The 19,374-nt window shown below is 36.0% G+C and overlaps 1 long non-coding RNA gene across 1 annotated transcript; it reads right to left on the bottom strand.

The window, feature by feature from the left end:
* Window positions 1-4,718: 4,718 nt before the first annotated feature.
* Window positions 4,719-10,707, bottom strand: LOC134531534 (uncharacterized). The gene is made up of 3 exons (XR_010075021.1): window positions 6,998-10,707; window positions 6,579-6,692; window positions 4,719-5,325 (listed from the first exon to the last, which is right to left on the bottom strand). It is a non-coding gene; the product is annotated as an uncharacterized LOC134531534 (long non-coding RNA).
* Window positions 10,708-19,374: the final 8,667 nt, after the last annotated feature.

Raw genomic sequence — 19,374 nt, 5'->3', positions numbered from 1 at the left:
GAGGAAACAATACAACAGTTCCGAACAGCTGAAATAACCTCTACTCAGGCGAAGGAAGTGATGCAGCCAACACGAGACTCGACTTATGCAAGTGTGGATGAAACGAAGTTTCACAAAACTGTGGCCCCACCTTTCTCAAAACAGCCTAGTAGGCCCACACAAAGTACACCTGGTGAGGTACTGTGTAAGTGGTGTGGCTACCATCATATTAAAGATCCAGTGAACTGTCCGGCGAGAGGAAAAACATGCTCTTTATGCGGCCGCAGGTATCATTTTGCGAAGGTGTGTAAGTCACATGGAGAACTCCACATAGGGAAATCTCAGAACTCAAAATTAAATGAGGTTTAAGAAGTGTACACTGGTAGGCATAACAACACACAAGCTAATCAACAATGAGAGGATTATTACTGTAGCTTGGTTTTTGCACACAAAGAAACTGACCATATTGCAACAATTTGCTGGAAAGAAACAGGGTGTTTGGAAAATATAATTGATGTGACTTTCAAGCTGGACTCTGGTGCGTGTGTGAACATACTGCCTCTGGAAACATTTTCTCTTTTGAAACAACGTGCTCCTAAAACTGTGATTCTCAAGAAAGAAACTAGATCATTGGCCGCATATAATAACTCAGAAATCAAGGTAGTGGGATGCACTGATATCAACTTGACTATAAATGGGGTTTGCTTGCGAGAAACATTCATAGTAGTTGATGAAAAATCTGTACCTATACTAGATCTTCAAACATGTGAGAATATGGGACTGCTACATGGAAATGTAATCAGTGAAGTTGGAGACCAGTCAAAGGACAGCATAGTCACCCAGTATGCAGAGGTCTTCTCAGGTATTGGTAAATTTAAAAATGACTATTCACTTAAGTTGAAAGACAGCTATGTTCCCTCATCCATTCCACCAACAAGGGTACCTTTGGTAATAAAAGACAGACTTATAACAGAACTAGATAGGCTGTGTAAACTAGACATCATAGGAAAATGTACATCACCCACAGAATGGGTCAACAGACTATTGGTCGTAGAAAAGCCAAATGGCACCCTTAGACTTTGTCTCGATCCACAAGACTTGAACGATGCCCTGATTAAAGAGTATTTTGAAATACGTACTGTTAGAGATGTGACAGCTAAATTAAAGGATGCTAGGTATTTTAGTGTTCTTGACCTCAAAGATTCCTTTTGGCCTCAAAGATTCCTTTTGGCATATACAGTTGGACCAGCAAAGCTCAACGTATTGTGCATTTTCAACTCCATTTGGTTGTTATTTTTTAAAGAGATTGCCATTTGGCATAAATATCTCTGCAGAAGTGTTTCAAAAATATAACACACAAACTTTTGGTGACATTGACGGTGTAATCATATATGTTGATGACCTACTTATCTATGCCCCAGATAAACAAACACATGACAGAATACTGACACAGGTATTAGACAGGGCACAAAAATGTAATGTCAAGTTTAATGTACAGAAATTTCAGTATAAGGTACAAACTGTCAAATATGTAGGTCATACATTTAGTGGTGGCTGTGTTAGTCCTGGCAAAGATAAGGTTAAAGCACTAGTAAACTATGATATTCCAAAAAATAGGCAAGATCTTCAACATTTTCTTGGTCTAGTCAATTACCTGAGAGATTTCATCCCAAACTGTACAGAAATCAAGTCTCCATTGCGAAGTCTGCTTAGAAAAGACACTGAGTTCGAGTGGAACAAACTTGTTCATGGTAAAAGTATTGAGACATTAAAAACTTTTCTTGCATCGGAACCCGTATTACAAACTTTTGATGAGAGTAAACCCATTGTAATGCAAACAGACAGTAGTAAAGTGGGCATCGGGTGTGTTTTGTCGCAGGAACACAAGCCGGTATGTTATGCATCGAAGACACTCTCCCAGACAGAAGTTAACTTTGGACAGATAGACAAAGAGTTTCTAGCAGTTCTCTTTGCATGTCGACACTTTCACCAGTATGTCTATGGTCATGATATAACCATCCAAACAGATCACCAACCATTGGTCTCCTTAATCAAGAAAGAAATTTGCCGGATTCCATCAAAGCGACTTCAAAGTATTAAACTTAAACTTAGCATATACAGGATCAATCTTGTGTATGTACCAGGATCGAAAATGCTCATAGCAGATGCCCTAAGTAGAGCATGTTCAAAAGCTCCAGAGCGTGATGTAGATGTCTCTCTGAATGAAGTTGTACACTCCATCAATATGTCAGATGAAAAGAAACTTTTGTTCCAACAACACAGTAAAAATGATGTTTTACTCACACAGTTAAGTACCTTGTTCCAGGAGGGCTGGCCGACGTCGAAAACAAAAGTTCCTGACATTGCAAAATTTTACTTCAAGTTCCGACACGACATCGTTGTTGAAAATGGTTTAGTGTTTCTAGGTGAGCACATCATAGTTCCCACTGCACTGCAACAAACAGTGCTTAGGGATCTCCACCAATCTCATTTTGGCATGTCCAAGACTAAAGCTAGGGCGAAGACTCTGTTTTACTGGGCAAGAATGGACACAGACATTCAGGAGTTTGTAGCAAGGTGTAGGCTATGTGAGAAATACAGCGCAAAAAATACTAACGAGCCAATGATCACACAAGACCCTCAAAAGTATCTATTCCTGAAGGTGGCATGTGACATTCTTGAGTTTAAAACACATTCATACCTCGTGCTCTGCGACTACTACTCAACATGGATAGAACTGGTTCCCCTAACATCCAAAGATTCACCTACTATAGTACAAACTCTGAAAGTCATTTTCTCAACACATGGAATACCTACCTAATACCTTGATTGCTGACAACATGACATTCTGCTCTCGACATATGAGCCAGTTCAGTTCTGACTACGGCTTCAAAATCCAAACATCAAGTCCATACTACCCTCGGAGCAATGGCCTAGCTGAACGAGCAGTAGGAATTTGTAAACAAATGCTAAAAAAAAGTACAGAAGAAAACCAGGACATATACATGATGCTCCTAGAATATCGCAATACACCAGTGTTGGGTTCACAGTTCAGCCCCTCACAACTTCATGTACAGTAGGCGAACAAGAACAACACTACCGATCCATAACAACTTGGTAAAACCTCGCATTGTAACAAACTTTCACAACACACAGTTAAAGTATGACCACAGAAATAAAAAAAAATTATGACAAAAACACCAAGTCCAGATATCTTGAGTTCAAAAAAGGGGAGCACATAGTATACCATGACCAGGGTACTTGGAAACCAGCCACAGTGATACAGGTGTGTGAAGCTCCAAGGTCTATCCTCTTTGAAGATGAATTTGGGAGAGTCAAAAGAAGAAATACATTTCACCTCAGAAAATCCAGAGTCCAACAGGAACGCACAAAAGCACACCAGTCTGTTCAACACACACACCATGTACAACCTCTGGACTGGAGAAAGAGTAACAGTGGAACACGCAACTTCTGGGGGAACAGAAAGAAAGGGTCAGGAAGGGGGTTTTAAAGGTTTTGCACCTGACGAAGTTATCCCAGTTGAAAGACAAAGAGAAGAACCAGTGCACTCACGACCACATCGAACTGTCAGAACCCCCAATTACGTGTTAAAGTAAAGTTAACATAATAAATAAAACAGTACTGAAATTATAAAGAATAGGAAGATGTAGTAAAGAGAGTAAAGGTTGGCGACAGTGGAAAAGATAAACATGGCGGGACTGGAATGCTGATGTGGGTTAGCAAGAGTAATGTGAACATGTACGATTGTAGTAGTGATGTATTTAGTAGTAATATAGTGAAGAAATGAATAAACATTATAACTGGTAGTAAGTATTAGCATCCAAGTGCATTTCTCACCTTTAAAAAGTTGTAAATAGAAAGATTGCTATGAGGACAGAAGCAAATCAACCGATATTAAATTAATTTTTTTAAAAGTGACATTGTTTTAAATGTTAATTATTCAAATTAGCCTATTTAGCAACGAAAAAGTTTGTAATCTTGATTTGATATGCTTCCTCTGCCATAAATGTCATTATGTCAGACTTGTGACAAAATAAAACCAAACTTCATTTTTCTGTATTTCAGAAATCTCTAGAAATTCATATTATTTGTGCTTTGTTTGTGTGATGTTAACTTGTGTTCCATTAATGTGACATTGAGTATAATTTGCCTTGTAGTGGTAACTATTTGGTATCACATTTGACATACAGTTTTTTGAGCATGTGTTCCATATTACCATAACCACTTAAGATATTTTAAATTTTAGTCCTGATGTAAAGCATACTATAAATGAGTTTGTAACTGATATTTACTATGTGCAAATCAATTACCTAAGTAGAGAAAATGTATACTTTAACAGACAATCTATTTCTTATGTGTTATTACAATTTACATTTATGAATAATGGTGTTAAGAAATGATATTCTGTCCCCTTTCAAGGCTGTGAAGTGTTTTTAATGTGATGTTATTGTAAATTTAATTTGTATTATTTACTTTTATGTATACAAGTACATGATAATAGTCATATCAAAACTCAATATTTTTTTGTATATATGAATGTTTTTTGGCTTTGTTTAAAATGTGACTAACTCTTAAGAATTTAAACATCTTATGCTCCATGGTTATTGAATCTTATATATGCAGGAGTTCATGTCTTGTTAACATCAGACTTTGAATTTACATAATGCTATTGGTAAACTAATCTATTACCTATTGAAATATATTAGATTAATAAAGAATTTGATCAGAAAACATGTACACCACTACACTTAACTGTGTATACAATAGCTACTTTTTAACAGTCCTAATAATGGAAATCCAAATGGCCTCCAAGAGTAGCAAGTGTAAATGCATTGGAGAATTTACATATTGTGTTTAGGTCACCACACTTCTACTATGTATATCCATTTCATTTTCTGCAGTGACTACCACTGATCTATTTCATCCAATGATAAAAAGAAAGAAAATACACTTATAACCTTATATTTTAATTAATGGGCAAAATACATACAATATATTTACATAAACTGAAGACTGTCATAAGAGAGTACTGTATGGACAGTAGAAAATAAAATTAACATTTGTGCTTATCTTCTATTTCCCGTAAAGTTTGTTTCATTATCTTTATGTCAAGCTCAAGTTTCTTTATTTTCTTCTTTATCTCCACTTCAATGTTGTGAAGCTCCTCCTCCCTCTTTTCTCTGGCCTCAAACTCTTTTGGGAGTAGCTCTTGCTGACATCGTGCAAGGTTTCTTTATTCCGTTGCCCAACCGCTGAGCCGTTCCCCGTTCATTGATACTGGGCGGTCATGGAATGCAGGTCGTTTCCTCTGCATACTTCTTGACGCTAAGAAAACAAATTATCAGTCTTTTTTAATAGCCTAAAATCTTCAGCGTTCATAGGTGTTAAGAGTTGATGGAGCTTTAAATTAATTAAATGATGTACATTTCAAGTAATGTTAAAATTCAAGAAAAACTGTTGTTAGTGTTTTGCCAGGAAAATAGGCCAAAAAATAATTTTACTTTAAAACATATTGTTTAGAGAAAACCATTACATCATAGAGTGATAATTGTTTACATTATAAATTAACAGTAACTAAAAAGTAAAACTTAAAAAAGTATCATTAATGCAGTGTTTTTTATTTAGGAATAAAATAAGAGTGGGTTAGAGAGTAAACAAAAAATACTGATGTAAAAATGTTTAAATAAATCTTGAAATATCATAAAAATGTTCTATATTACATACAATAAACAAACAACCTTCTGCACACACACACACACATCTGCGTGGAGAAATGTGTTGCTGGCCAGGCGAGCTTCCCCAGACAGTGCACTGTAATGTGGTTTGTGATATTTAAAGTTCCTCTATTTTATAACATATCACTAGCCCCATATGACCATTATCAACTATCTGAACATACAGATCCACATTCTGCACCACGCACAGTTTTTGTTACATCTGTGGAAAAGATTTTCTAGATTTATTCTTAATTGAATTGGTTTCAAAGTGATTTTAATAACATAATGGTAACCATTATAAACAGTCAAGGCCTAAATTTCTGAACTGACCACAATTTCTTCTATGCATTAAAACAAGTATTAAGATTTGGTTACTTTCGAAATAGCGGTGTACACTGTTTACATTATTTAAGAGTAGAGTATGTGAATGAACAAAAATTTAAGATAAAAACAAGTGACATACAAATAATTCCAAGCTACATAAATTTGTTTTCTTAATAACTTAAGGTGAATGTCTTTATGACTTTTAAAAGTACTGTATCATAAACTGAAGAAGTATAATATTTGGAAAAAGAATGTAATTTGTTTAAATGTCAAATCCTTTCCAATATGAACTATTTATTTTGGTTTATGTTCAGTTTGCAGAAGTGTTTTGTTTTGTATTTGGTGTTAATAGTGGCCATTTTTTATTTTTATTTTTGACATACATACACAAGTCCCACTACTACACAAACTGACACATCTGAAGAGATTTGATCCAACCCAAAATATTTAAGCCTTTAAAGAAAAACAAAGAAAAAAAATCTCCCCTTTTCACAATACTTAAGTAAATGAAAACAGTGCAAAATTTTATACAATTACCATTTGGAGTTAAACATTCAGCTTCATCATTAGATGCAGCAATTTTCTCCCTCAGTTTGATATTTTTAGCTTTTCTCAGCATGGATGGCTTGTATCATGACCAGTCATCTGTTTCTGAAAGTGAAAGGTATCATAAATTATATTGCATGTAAGGTATTTGAACTCTATAGTATTTATTACATGCTTGAAAAATAAAGGTTCTGTTTTAAATGCAGAATTAAAAAATACATGGTAATTTTTTATCTGATATAATTACTCACTGTTCTGTTTTAGAGGGGGACGAGGGGGAATAAATTTTTTTGGCTCGTCAAAGCATTAAACATTGTATTCTACATATTTTTATGGCTATCAAAACTTACAAGCTCTATATCTCAGGCTACTTATATCCATAATGACAGTATTAATTAATTAATAAATACCTTGCAGTTCCACAGTTTTGTAGTTATCTTCCTTGCGTAAATGGTCCCAGCATGAAGCTTCTATTACAATTTCCTAATTTAAAAAAAAAACTCAAATTAATATGTTGTTACATAATCAACAGATTACTGAACACTTTGTTATACATCGAGATGGGCCTAATTGGGCAAACAAGTCAGGGTTCCCAACGACCGGGAAAACAGGGAAAATTCAGGGAAATTGAAATGGGTCAAAAACACAGGGAAATCTCAGGGAAATTTGTTGTGTGGCAATCACAGTGTGTGTGCATATATATATTTATATATATTGATTAATACATGTATCACAAGCACATTTTTTTTTAAAAACAAAATCGGAAAGTTGGGGTGCGGGTTGTACATGTAAATCAAAGTAATAGATAAGCCACGAGCCCCGGGAAAGTTTGGTTCACCATACAGCTGTGACGTGCAGAATTTCATGCTAGGCGGCCCCGGACCGTGGCGAGCTGCGCCAAGCCAGTTGTAGAAAACTGCGGCACCGTAGTTCGTATACGTTTGGCCGTTTGTGTCATAACTTTGAAGTATCCGGTAGGCTGGAAACTTTTTGAAGATTGTTTAGTGAACATATTTTCATTTATTTAGATGTATTTTTTTAAAAGTGTTGCAGCTGTGGTGGTGTTTTTGTATCACTGTAATTTGTGTAGTTGGTAATATTATGGTTTCATGACGAGATTTTTGCCTATCAAACACAACAAAAACACCGCAAAAATAGTTACACATTGTGTTATTCTGAGTCAAGAGTTCTACAGAAGCAGTTAAATATATTTGAAATTTTTTAGTCAATTGTGAGAAGAGTTTTTTTTTCAGAAGAAATCAACGGCGGTCCTCTCATTAGAAATATAGTTTACGTTCACGGGTGTGTGCTAGCACAGTTTCCTTAATTGTGCAATGAAAACATGGTGAAACTTGTGAGACTAAGCGATTCAGTATCGAATGTGTTTTGCTACTCTACATTAGGCCTAGGCCTATTCTTGATAGTCTGAGTGGATAATTGTGTGACATTCACGATGTCTTAATTCAATCCTGCTTGGCTAGATGGATCACTGTTTCCTGACTGGAAAAAGTGGCTACGTCATGTTGAGGGCCGGGATTTCAAAGGCGACAGTAGTGTTTCGTGCGCGCTCCGCTATCTTAATGTGCTTGTTGTTGACGTCTGTCATTACCCCGGTGATTTACCATCATTAATTCTTCGCTTTGTGATCAATCTGATTTTCTGGGGTTTCCCTTACCATTTTGCAATGTTTCAATTGGTGAAATAGTTCAAGTAGATTCCGTAAAAATGTTTAGGTCTCCTACGAAAAAAACACCATCTGCAACTAATGAACATCAGGAACAGCAGACGTTTAAAATAGCGAAGTTGAAAATTTCTAACATGGATAAACTTGTAAATAGGGTGAAGTCTCTTTGCGATAAGGTGGACGAATTAAGGAGTGAAAATGCAGTACTCAAAACCCTGCTCATTGACTCACGCACTGAAACGGCTGAAATAAAACAAGAAATAGCTGAAATAAAAAAAGAGCTCCTATTTATCAAGAAAATTAAAAATTACAATTTTAAATCCTACAGTCAAGTTGTTAAGAAACCCTCCAGCGGCAAGAAGAGTGAACATTTTGCAATGTCTGTTGTCTCGAGTAACGGTAGTCCGTCTCCTGACCTACATTCGACGCAGCAGGAAGAACGCGGTGTCGCGTGTGTAAACAACACCATCCAACACGCTGACGAAGACGGATTTACTGTGGTGCAACGTGAACGAAAACCCGCAATCAACGTTTTCTCTGCACCCAACCGCGAACAGGATCGCAAAAGAACGACTATGCAAATTGGCATAAGAAACATTAGTACCCTCAAAACCGTTGGTAAACCCGTTTAAAAAAAACAAAAGCCTTGTTTGTTACCCGTTTTGATCCGACCGTTCAGGAGCATGAAATAATGGACTATATCTCCAGTGAACTCAATCTATCACATGTTAAAGTAGCTAAACTAAAAACAAAATTTAACACATATGCCTCCTTTCACATTTCGGTTCTGGAAGACGATTTCACTCGAATTAACAACATAGTGTTTTGGCCGAGTGGTTGCCTAATTAGCCCATTCTACGGGAAATGACATCCTGAACAAATTGCTGGCAATGAGTCTACGTCTGAAAATTCCGGTGTTAAGGTAGGGCCAGTCCCAAACCTGTGACTGCTTCGACCTCTTTCCAGGTGCCTGGAGGAGCATCATAAGTGTCGTCCATGTCTTGTATTTCCATTGACCGTGAAGTTCTTTATCAAAACGTTAGAGGCCTTAGAACTAAATCTATTGAATTTTTTGATAATTGTATCAGTTGTCAAAAAGATATTATCTGCCTTACAGAAACTTGGTTCAACAAATTTAGTATTAACTCTTACTATTTTACTGACCAATATCACATTTATAGAAGTGACAGAAACGAATTACTGACATTGAAATAACGTGGTGGTTGTGTACTTATAGCACCTGGAGTTGACTGAACCAATAAACAAGCTACCCAGATTTTACACACGCATATTAAAAACAAGGCACAATACCTGATAAACTTTATTTTTAGTCTTGGTTTAACACAATACAATAAAACTCAATCATCCAAAAATCTTTTAGACCTTTGTTTCAGCAATGTTTCTCAGTGTTTAATAACTAAGGCCGATGAAGCTCTTGTTAAGGAAGACCTATATCACCCAGCCTTAAATATCAAATTAACATTAGATAGTCTCTCTCATGTGACCAATTCTTCTGTCAATTTTAAATTGTTCAAAAATGGTGATTATGCTGGTCTTTATAATGGTATTAGATGTCATGATTGGTCTAATTTCTTTAAATCATCTGATGTTAATAATCTTGTTGATGAACTTAATTCTTGTATATGCACAAATATGAACGCCTTCATTCCTACTTTTACAAGAAAGGTTTCCTCCTACCCAATCTGGTTTTCAAAAGATCTAATTCAAGCTCTGAAGTCCAAGAAGCATGTTCACAAACTTTATAAAAGAAACTGTAATTCATTGTATTTCTCTAAATTTTAATTTTTACGTAAACAGGCCAAGCACTTAATCAAAAGTGATAAAATCAATTGGTTAAGAGCAATTAATAATAATATCAAGAATAACCTGATGAAATTCTGGCGCCTTGTAAAAATAATGAAACATGGATATTATGATCATCTATCTCTTGAAGTTAACGGTAGTGTTTCCAATGATCCTAAAATACTTTCTAATACGCTTGCGGATTATTTTTCTAGTGTTTATGTGCCACCTACTCACACAAACAATGTTTCCTGTTCATCTGTATCACATGACACAATTTCTGCTCCTATAATATCTGAAAGTTTAGTACTTTGGGGCATAAAGACTCTAAAAACATCTATGTCAATGGGTCCCGACGGGATACCAAATTTCATATTGAAAGGCTGTTCTCATCTTTTAGTTCCTCTTTTAACTCACTTATTTAACATGAGTTTAACACTAGGACTCCCAGAGTTTGTTACACCCTAGAACTCCCATGAAGGGTCAATTTGACCGAATTTTAAAAATACTGTTTATGATATATATTTTTGGATTGATTTTAACACAGAATATAACATTTACTTTAAGATCATTTTATTCGAGATAAAATAAATAAAATTTTATTTATAAAAGATTTTATTTAGATAATATAGACATTCGTACACACTTTTGTAACATATATTTTGTAATATTTCAAAAATATTTTATTTCAAAATATTATTTAAAAATAGAATATAATTATCATATTTTTTAAAATTGAAAATGAATGTGACCCTTCCTTTTTTTGCATTCTTCAAAACACATAAAATTGTACATTTGATATAATGTATACAATTCAACTTTCTATTTTTCATACATTTACTTTTACATTACATACTAAGCACACAGTTTTTTTGACGACTTTCCCTGTGCATTTGCCACAAACATATTTAGCACATACAGTACAAACTTCGGTAGTCTTGTTTCCATTGCACTTGGAAATCTGGCATTGACGGCGCTTACGATTTTCATGTGGAACTGTGTCAAGATTGTTGTCCTCTAAGTTTTCCCTTTGATTTCTCACATGGCCCTCTCAAAGTTGCTCTGCTAGTTTCATGATGAAATCTCTTCAGCTGATACTAGAACCTGTAGCTTCTTTGTACAGTACCCATGAATTAATTCCAGCAAAATCAAGTATGTTGTAAAATACTTGGAGTGACCAGCGCCGGGATGCGGCTTTAGTTGAGTATTGTCGAGCCTTTTGATCTGCTATATCGACCCCATATTTAGTAGCATTGTAATAACTGACAGTTTCTGGAAGTCTTTTCTTATCTACGCCAATAGAAACAGATGTATTAATGGTACTAAGTACAAGTACATTTTTGTTTACTTTTCCTTGGTACACAGTAAGAGTGCAGTCATTCTGCTTTAGTATGAATGAATCCTGCAATGGAAGATTTGCATTCTTGAGTTCTGCTGGAATGTCTCTTCTAGCCCTGTTCACTGTACCAACAACACTTGTACCCCTAGCCATCAATTTTTCTGCCAAAGCGACTGAAGTGAAGAAGTTGTCCATGGTAATATTACGGCCAGTGTCGAGATAAGGACTAACCAATCGAAGAACTACATTTTCAGAGAGAGACTCGTCAGCAGGCCGTTTATCATCTTTGCCTAAGTAAGGGAATCCATTTAGAATGTATTTACTCGCAACATCAACAGCCAGCCAAAATTTTATTCCAAATTTATTAGGTTTATTAGACATGTATTGAGTGAAACGGCATTTGGCTTTGGTTGGGAAAAGTTTCTCATCAACAGTAATATCAGCACCTGGTTTGTAGCTGGAAATGCAATTACTGGTAAATTGATTCCAAATATCCGATATAAGAGCAAACTTGTCCTGCTCCAAACGTTCTGGTCTTGATGATTTTATGTCAAAGCGAATAAATCTCAATATTTCCTGGAATCTATTGCGTGACATTGTGTCTCCATAAAAACGAATACTCCATTTGGCTGACCAGAGACTAGCGAGTGGAAGTCCTTTGGCTCCACTCACACCGCGCAGGTACAATAGACCAATAAAAGCTTCTAGCTCTTCCAAACTTAAACACCATGTTTCGTCTTGCAGCCTGTACCGAGCCTCTGTTTCAGTGCATTTTACTATTTTCTGCAGTATAGTTTCATCAATAAAAAGTCTGAATGCACTTGTAACGTTTGCCTCATCAATACTACGTTTTGCAGTAGGCGAAAGTCCTGGCCTTTCACGTAGCACATTCTGCAAACCCACCCTGCAAACCCACCCTGCCTACAGCACTATCACCTGCATTCACAACAGTCCATTGCTTTCCATTCGCACTGATCATTGTAACACCAACAACTGGAATAAATTGCTGAGGTCCACATCTAACGCGCTTTTTAGTGCAATGTGCGACAGATCTTTGAGCTTTAATTGGTCCAGAATGATCTTGCATTTCATTACCACTTGGTTCTGGTTCTTTTTCTCCTCTGCCTTGCCTACTTCCTTGCCGTACTGCACGCCCTGACACATTCGCTGAATACGGAACTGGTGCAGATAATGCAGCAATGCCATCTGATGTGCCTTGAGTAGTGCCTGGAAAAAAATTATTTTTTATTTAGAAAGTCCTTCATTCATACACATACGCAATAACAATTATGATGCAGCAAATATATTGTGGAACTCAGAATCGTAATAGCTGAGAGAGGTAGTGAGTGGAGTATATTACAAAAATCTTATATTATTGCTATATGTTTTGTGCACATAAAAAACTAACCTAAGACGTTTCATTGAATATTTCATATAATATAGAAAAAAAGTATGTTATAATAGAATGTCCAAATATTAGTAAATTAGTAAATATTAGTAAGTAAAAATATTTGTCTAACCATACAGGCCTAGATCAAAAACCCTTGAGATCAGAAGTCTCAGCCCTAAACATCCATTTATACCGGGATACTCTTGAGAAAAAATATTACTTAGACACTTGTTACGGAACTAAATTTTTCTACTTTATTCAATAAAATTATTTTGCTTACCAGTGATACATCTAGATGAATTAGCTGCGACTATAGAAGTTTTCTCAAACACAAGGTCATCTGGTTCATTGATTTCTTCACTTCCAGTTGAGTCACTATTATTCGGAATGTAATCTTCATCACTCTCAAGCAAGTCACTGCATTCAGATTGATCTTCAGGAAGGTCTTGCAAATACTGCAAAGCTTGTTCTAGTGTGAGTTTATGTTGGTTCATTATAAATGTTCAGTAAAACACACACAGCAACAGCGCCAATGGAATTCACACCCAAGACCTACTTCATTGCGAAACTATACTGTTACCCAGACTACTGATATGCGTGTTCTCTCTTTACAGAGATGATTCACTCTGCAGTGGTGAACAACAATGATGACTCATGCACAAGGCAGCCAACATTTTCACTGAAGGGGAGTAAGAATGCGAACAAAAGAAATGCATTCATACCAACCCATACCAAAGTACAAACCCAGCTTTTACCGAACAAGAAATACGATATAGGTAGAAGTCAAGGACTTGGCATCATTTTGTTACGACATGCGCAAATGTAGAGCACATGCGTGATTATAAGAAAACAATTGATATGCACACAGCTGCACACACAAAATATAAAGGAAATAATTATGTGGGCCTATATAAACCCACATTAAATAATATTTATTCTAGCAAAATATTGTTAAATAACGTGTATGTGCACATAATATACTCGTGTAGAAGATGAGAAAAAGGTTTATTCAATTGCATAACTCAAAGCAGCTATTTTTGAATTTTTTTTTCGGAAGGTCAAAATGACCGCTGTGGGAGTTCGAGGTATAACATAAAATATCTTAGTTGCAAGTGAACCAATTATTGATAAATTATGGATTTTTAGAACAAAACTATGATTTAGGAAAAGTCATAAAAGCGCATCACTCAGATGCGAAATCTTTAGAAATTAAAATAAAAACAAAATCGCTAGAGGTCAAAATGACCGCCTTGGGAGTTCTAGTGTTAAAAACTCAAGTATTTCCTGATGTATGGAAAATTGCCAAAGTTATCCCGATTCACAAAAGTGGTTCTAAATTAAAGGTATCAAACTATCGACCTATATCTCTATTAAATGACTTTTCTAAAATCTTTGAAAAAATTATATTCAAAATTATCAACTTTCCCTTAAAAAATAGACTCTCTGTAAATCAACATGGCTTTCGAATTGGAATGTCTACTGCTACAAATTTAATTACCTTCCTCAATCCTATCTACTACGAAGTCACTAACAGGGGCCAGGTTGATGCCTGTTATTTTGATCAAGTCAAAGCTTTCGATTCTGTTAGTCATCCACTTCTACTTGTTAAACTATCCAATTTTGGTTTATCTGACAACTTTGTTAATTGGTTTTCGAGTTACCTCAGTAACAGAAGTTTCTTTGTCTCCATTAACAACTGTACTTCAACTCTTCACAATACCTGTTCTGGTGTTCCTCAGGGCGGTACTTTATCTCCTTTACTTTTTAATCTATATATCGATGATATCACACATGTCTTGTCCCACTCTACTGGTGTTCTGTTTGCAGATGTTCTTAAAATCTGTAGAAAAATCATCTCAGTCAAGGCAGTTAATCTTTGGTGCAAATCAAATCTTGTCCGTCTTAATCATGATAAAACAAAAATAATTTCCTTTACCAGGAAATATTTTCCTATAAACTACGAGTACAAATTAGAGAATTTAATTCCAAAAACGACTGCTTTAAAAGATCTTGGAATTATTCTTGATTCTAAATTATTTTTTCATCAACATGTAGATTTTTTAATTTCTAGTTCTCGAAGAACACTTGCCCTAATTAAATATATTTTTTACCATGCCTCTAATTCAGATTCCATTATTTCTCTTTTCTTAGCACTTATTAGGTCAAAACTAGAATATTGTTCAGTAATATGGAACAACATTAATTCATTTGATATTGATAAAATTGAAAATATTCAAAACAAATGTATTAAACTTATTACTCAAAAATCATTTCCCCCCTCCTAAATTAACATCACTTTTTGATCGGCGTGCCCTCCTTGACCATCTTTTTATTTCCAATTGTTATTCTTCTAAAATCAATTGTAAATACATCTTAGATAATACTGGTTTAAGAGTCCCCCAGTATCATAGTCGACTTACGTCTTCTTTGTGTACAATCAAGAGAAATAATGATATTATTTTTAGATTAATAAGCAATTATAATAGTTTAGACCCAATAGTAACAAGCTTAGCCAATTAGTAAATTATTTTAGTAGCACTTGCAGCCAATTCAATTAAATGTGTATTCTTAATCCACTAATTTTCTGTATTTTTGAATTTATTAATATTTTTTTTGTTTATTATTATTATTGTTTTTTTGTTTGTTTTGTTTTGTGTCCTTTGTCTGTGGTGTCTCTTGTGTATTGTGTTTTTTTTTTTTTTATCGTGCACACCCCTGTAATCTCTCCTCAGAGTGTTGGTGTGCATGTCACAATTTATAAATAAATAAATAAATAAATAGTGCAAAGTGTATTTTGTTAAAAAAGGTATTTTCTTTGAGTAGTATGGGTAGGCAGTCTGTGAAGAGCCATCAAGAAGGGAAATTTCACAAACAGTTGGTTACTGCGTGCAGTATTTCTGCATCTATGTCAGCATACTTAACAAAGCCTTTAAATCACCAAGAAACGAAGGGATCAATTATTTAAAGTGTTTCCACAGCACCAAATTCTGAATTAGCATCCAGCACACCAGAATCCTGTTCATTGTTAACTGGATCATCATCATCATCATCATCATCATCATCATTCAGTGCTCTCAAAGAGGCATCTTCAGGTATGGTAAATAAAATACATTTTCAGGGAGACAGTAATGTCAGAAAGGCAGAAATATTGTGGGCATTACATGTTATGAAAAAAGACAGTTTTAATAGCCAACAAGGAATAAGCAATTTGTTTGCTAAAATGTTTCCAGATAGTTCCATTGCACAAGAAATGCAGCTTAGTAGTACCAAGACTGCATACTTAGTTACTTATGGACTTGCCCCATATTTTTTTCACAAACTTACAGATGAAATCAGATCCACAAAATACATTGTTGCGTGCTTTGATGAATCCTTCAATAGGGTATCAAAGGTACAACAAATGGACATAGCTGTACGTATATGGGACGTCAAAAAAATCAAGTAATGACCAGGTACTGAATTCTTAATTTTTAGGCCATTCTACAGCTGATGATCTCTTAGAAGGGTTTCAACAGGGACTAAAGGATTTGGAACTATCCAAAATTGTACAAGTATCCATGGATGGGCCGAATGTCAATTGGATGTTCATGAAAAAATTGAAGGCGTGTGAAGAAGATCCAGATATATTAGACCTGGGATCTTGTGGTCTCCATGTTGTTCATGGTGCCTTTCAAATGGGTTTTAGAAAGACCGGGTGGAATGTTGTTCAATTTTTAAGGGCCATATATTCTGTGTTCAAAGACTCACCTGCTCGATGATCAGACTTCAGACAAGTTACAAGTTGCAGTGTTCTTCCGATCAAATTTTGTGATTGTCAGTGGTTGCAAAATATCCCAGTGTGTGAGAGAGCAATACAAATTTTTCCTCACTTGAAAGATTTTTTTAAGACCAGTTAATTACCTGCTACATATTCTGTTGAGAAAGTGAAGGATTGTTTGAGGGATCCTTTGTTGCTAGCTAAGCTGAGTTTTGCCCTGACAATGGCTTCTTCACTTGAACCATTTTTAAAGAAGTTCCAAACATCGAAACCAATGTTACCATTTCTGCATAAGGAATTGGAGGACTTGCTAAGAGAGTTGCTGGGACGTTTCATTAAGATGGAAATTTTGAAAGCCAAGACAACTGCAAATCAGCTTATTAGTATTAATTTGGACGATGTAAGTCTGGGACTTCCACTCTCAAAGTTGAAAATTGGATTTGCTGCAAAGCATGAGTTAGTTTTGGTTGATGTAAAAGAACTTCAGAAACAAAGGTTCCTAACAGAATGCAAAACATGCATGGTTCAGATTGCCAAGAAACTTGTTGAACGTAGCTCAATAAAATACAAAATGGTTAAAGCTGCTTCTTGTTTGGACCCTAGAAAATTGTTGGACAAACATGAAGAGTGTAGGACAAGCATGGATACATGTTTGCAAATTCTTATGTCTGCCAAGCACCTAACTGCTCTTCAATCTGATAGAGCTAGTGTTCAGTTTACCATATTTGTTACTAATATCAATTCTGACAAACTTGCATAATTTCATGTACACAATAACAGTTTGGACACTTTTTTTGCATGTATGTTGAGTGGAGAAGAACCGTTTAAAGATATATGGCTTGCAGTGAAAATTATATTAATTCTCTCACATGGTAATGCTTTTGTGGAATATGGATTCTCCATCAATAAGGAGATGCTTGTTGAAAATCCCCACGAGGAATCTTTGATTGTCCTTAAACAGTCCTTAAGGTAGGGTGACGAGTCCCTAATTGCAAAACATTTTAAATAAAGAGGTTAAGGGGGAACACTTCCACAAGAACATGTTTATTTCCGCAGTTTCAACTAACAGTTTATTCAACACATATATCATGTCTCTACTTTCTGGGTCTTTATAACTACAATTTATAACATTCTATTACTAACACATAATTACTGAACCATAGTCGTGCCTATAAGGGATACTGTCGTTAATAAATAAACCGTGCTGTCGGCCATTTCCTAGAGCTAATTCCTAACCTCATTTGTCTTGTTATTCATTTGTGCCGTTACCAACTGTTGCAGACTAATTTCTCCCAAGTTACGTGATGGTTTTTAAATCAATTTATTATTCATAATGTCTACCGAGTTATTGTTGAAATGCGTATTCTTATTTTTTGAAATGAGATAGAGAGATACCAACTATTACAAGCTACATGGGCCTAAAGCCGTTGTGCTGCTGTCTAGTGTTAAACCATCGTCACATCGTGGCTGGTCACTCACCAATCGTCGTCTCGGCGGCGGAGTAGCATGGCTTCCAACTGACTCTGTGACTCTGACTTCTCGAATAAAATCTCCCGGTATAAGAAGCCCGTCCTGACCCTGTTTGCGTGTGTTTGTTAATAACATAAACATTTCCGCTTCTGACGTCATTACACACTCCCCCTCCTTCCCTGTGCCTATGACCGAGTTTCGCTGCGCTGTGACCAAGGTCGCGCCAGCTGTGCGCGAGTTGCAACCCCCCTGTTTGTTTCCGCGGCCGTGTTATGCTATCGTTTGCAAACTTTCCCCAACTCTCGCTTCACCTGTCCTTCATTGTTTCCTGCTGCGTTTGTCATTTCCTCATTGTGTCCCGCTGTTCCTGATTGTCTGGCTAGCTATTAAAAAAACAAAAAAAGCTTTCCCTGGTATCCTACAGTATTTTGGCCGTTACAATATCCCCTCCGCAACAGCGGTGTGTCCTTACGCCGATAGGTTTACTTTACAATTTACATTATTATACAATTATTTTACAAAACATTTCTTTTTCTTTTGGGTAAGGACATGCAGTTATTGGAGTTTTACCTCTTTACGTAAATTTACTTATGGTAACTCTCCTAGGTTCAACCATGGTTCATTTTTACACTTCCATATTCACACCCTAGATCAGTCATAATGTTTACAGGCTTTCATTTCCTATTTGAGTTAAACTTAAACAATTTCACTTTTATACAATTTCCGGGTAGGCGTCTGTGTTTCGGGGTTCTGGTTTGGTTACTGCCCCCACATGGGTGTCTTTACATACGATTGACCAGCCCTTCCGATTCCAATTAGAACAGCCTCCCTGCTCCGTACGACAAACATACCTGGTTACATATTACTTTCTTACTTTGGTTTAAATAAGTCGGAGAGATAGATAGTTTTCCATTTAAACTGACAAACAATTTGCCCCTTATTCTTATCCTCCCCTGCAAATTATTACTAAGTCTGGGATTTTAAGGATGGGTTGGGAAGAATCTTAACATTTTTCACTCTTCTCTGTTCACTGTGTAGCTAACAGTTCTTTTAACAGTTCATGAGTGTCTATCACTTGTGTATTTCACTGATGTACTGCTCTTTCGGTTGCCTCTTGACGCACACTCGGCCGTAGTGTATGGCACGTTGTGTCTTCCTACCAGCTGTCTCATCTTCTTCTGCTGCGGACTAGTCTCTTGGGGTCTGCTTACTGCTGGAGTAGGGGCTGATGCTTCCCAAGCTGAGTCTCAGGTCGGTGGGTGTAGAACAGTACTCCACAGGCTTCTTCTGTAGCATCCCTGGAGGTAGCTGGGCTTTACTTCTTTCCTCTGGCCTGGAGTTTCT

This window comes from Bacillus rossius, chromosome 5 (genome assembly GCF_032445375.1).
Source record: "Bacillus rossius redtenbacheri isolate Brsri chromosome 5, Brsri_v3, whole genome shotgun sequence".
Classification (NCBI taxonomy): Eukaryota; Metazoa; Arthropoda; class Insecta; order Phasmatodea; family Bacillidae; genus Bacillus; species Bacillus rossius.
Note: the sequence above shows the minus strand (reverse complement) of the source record. Positions and strands in the feature narration are given on the sequence as shown.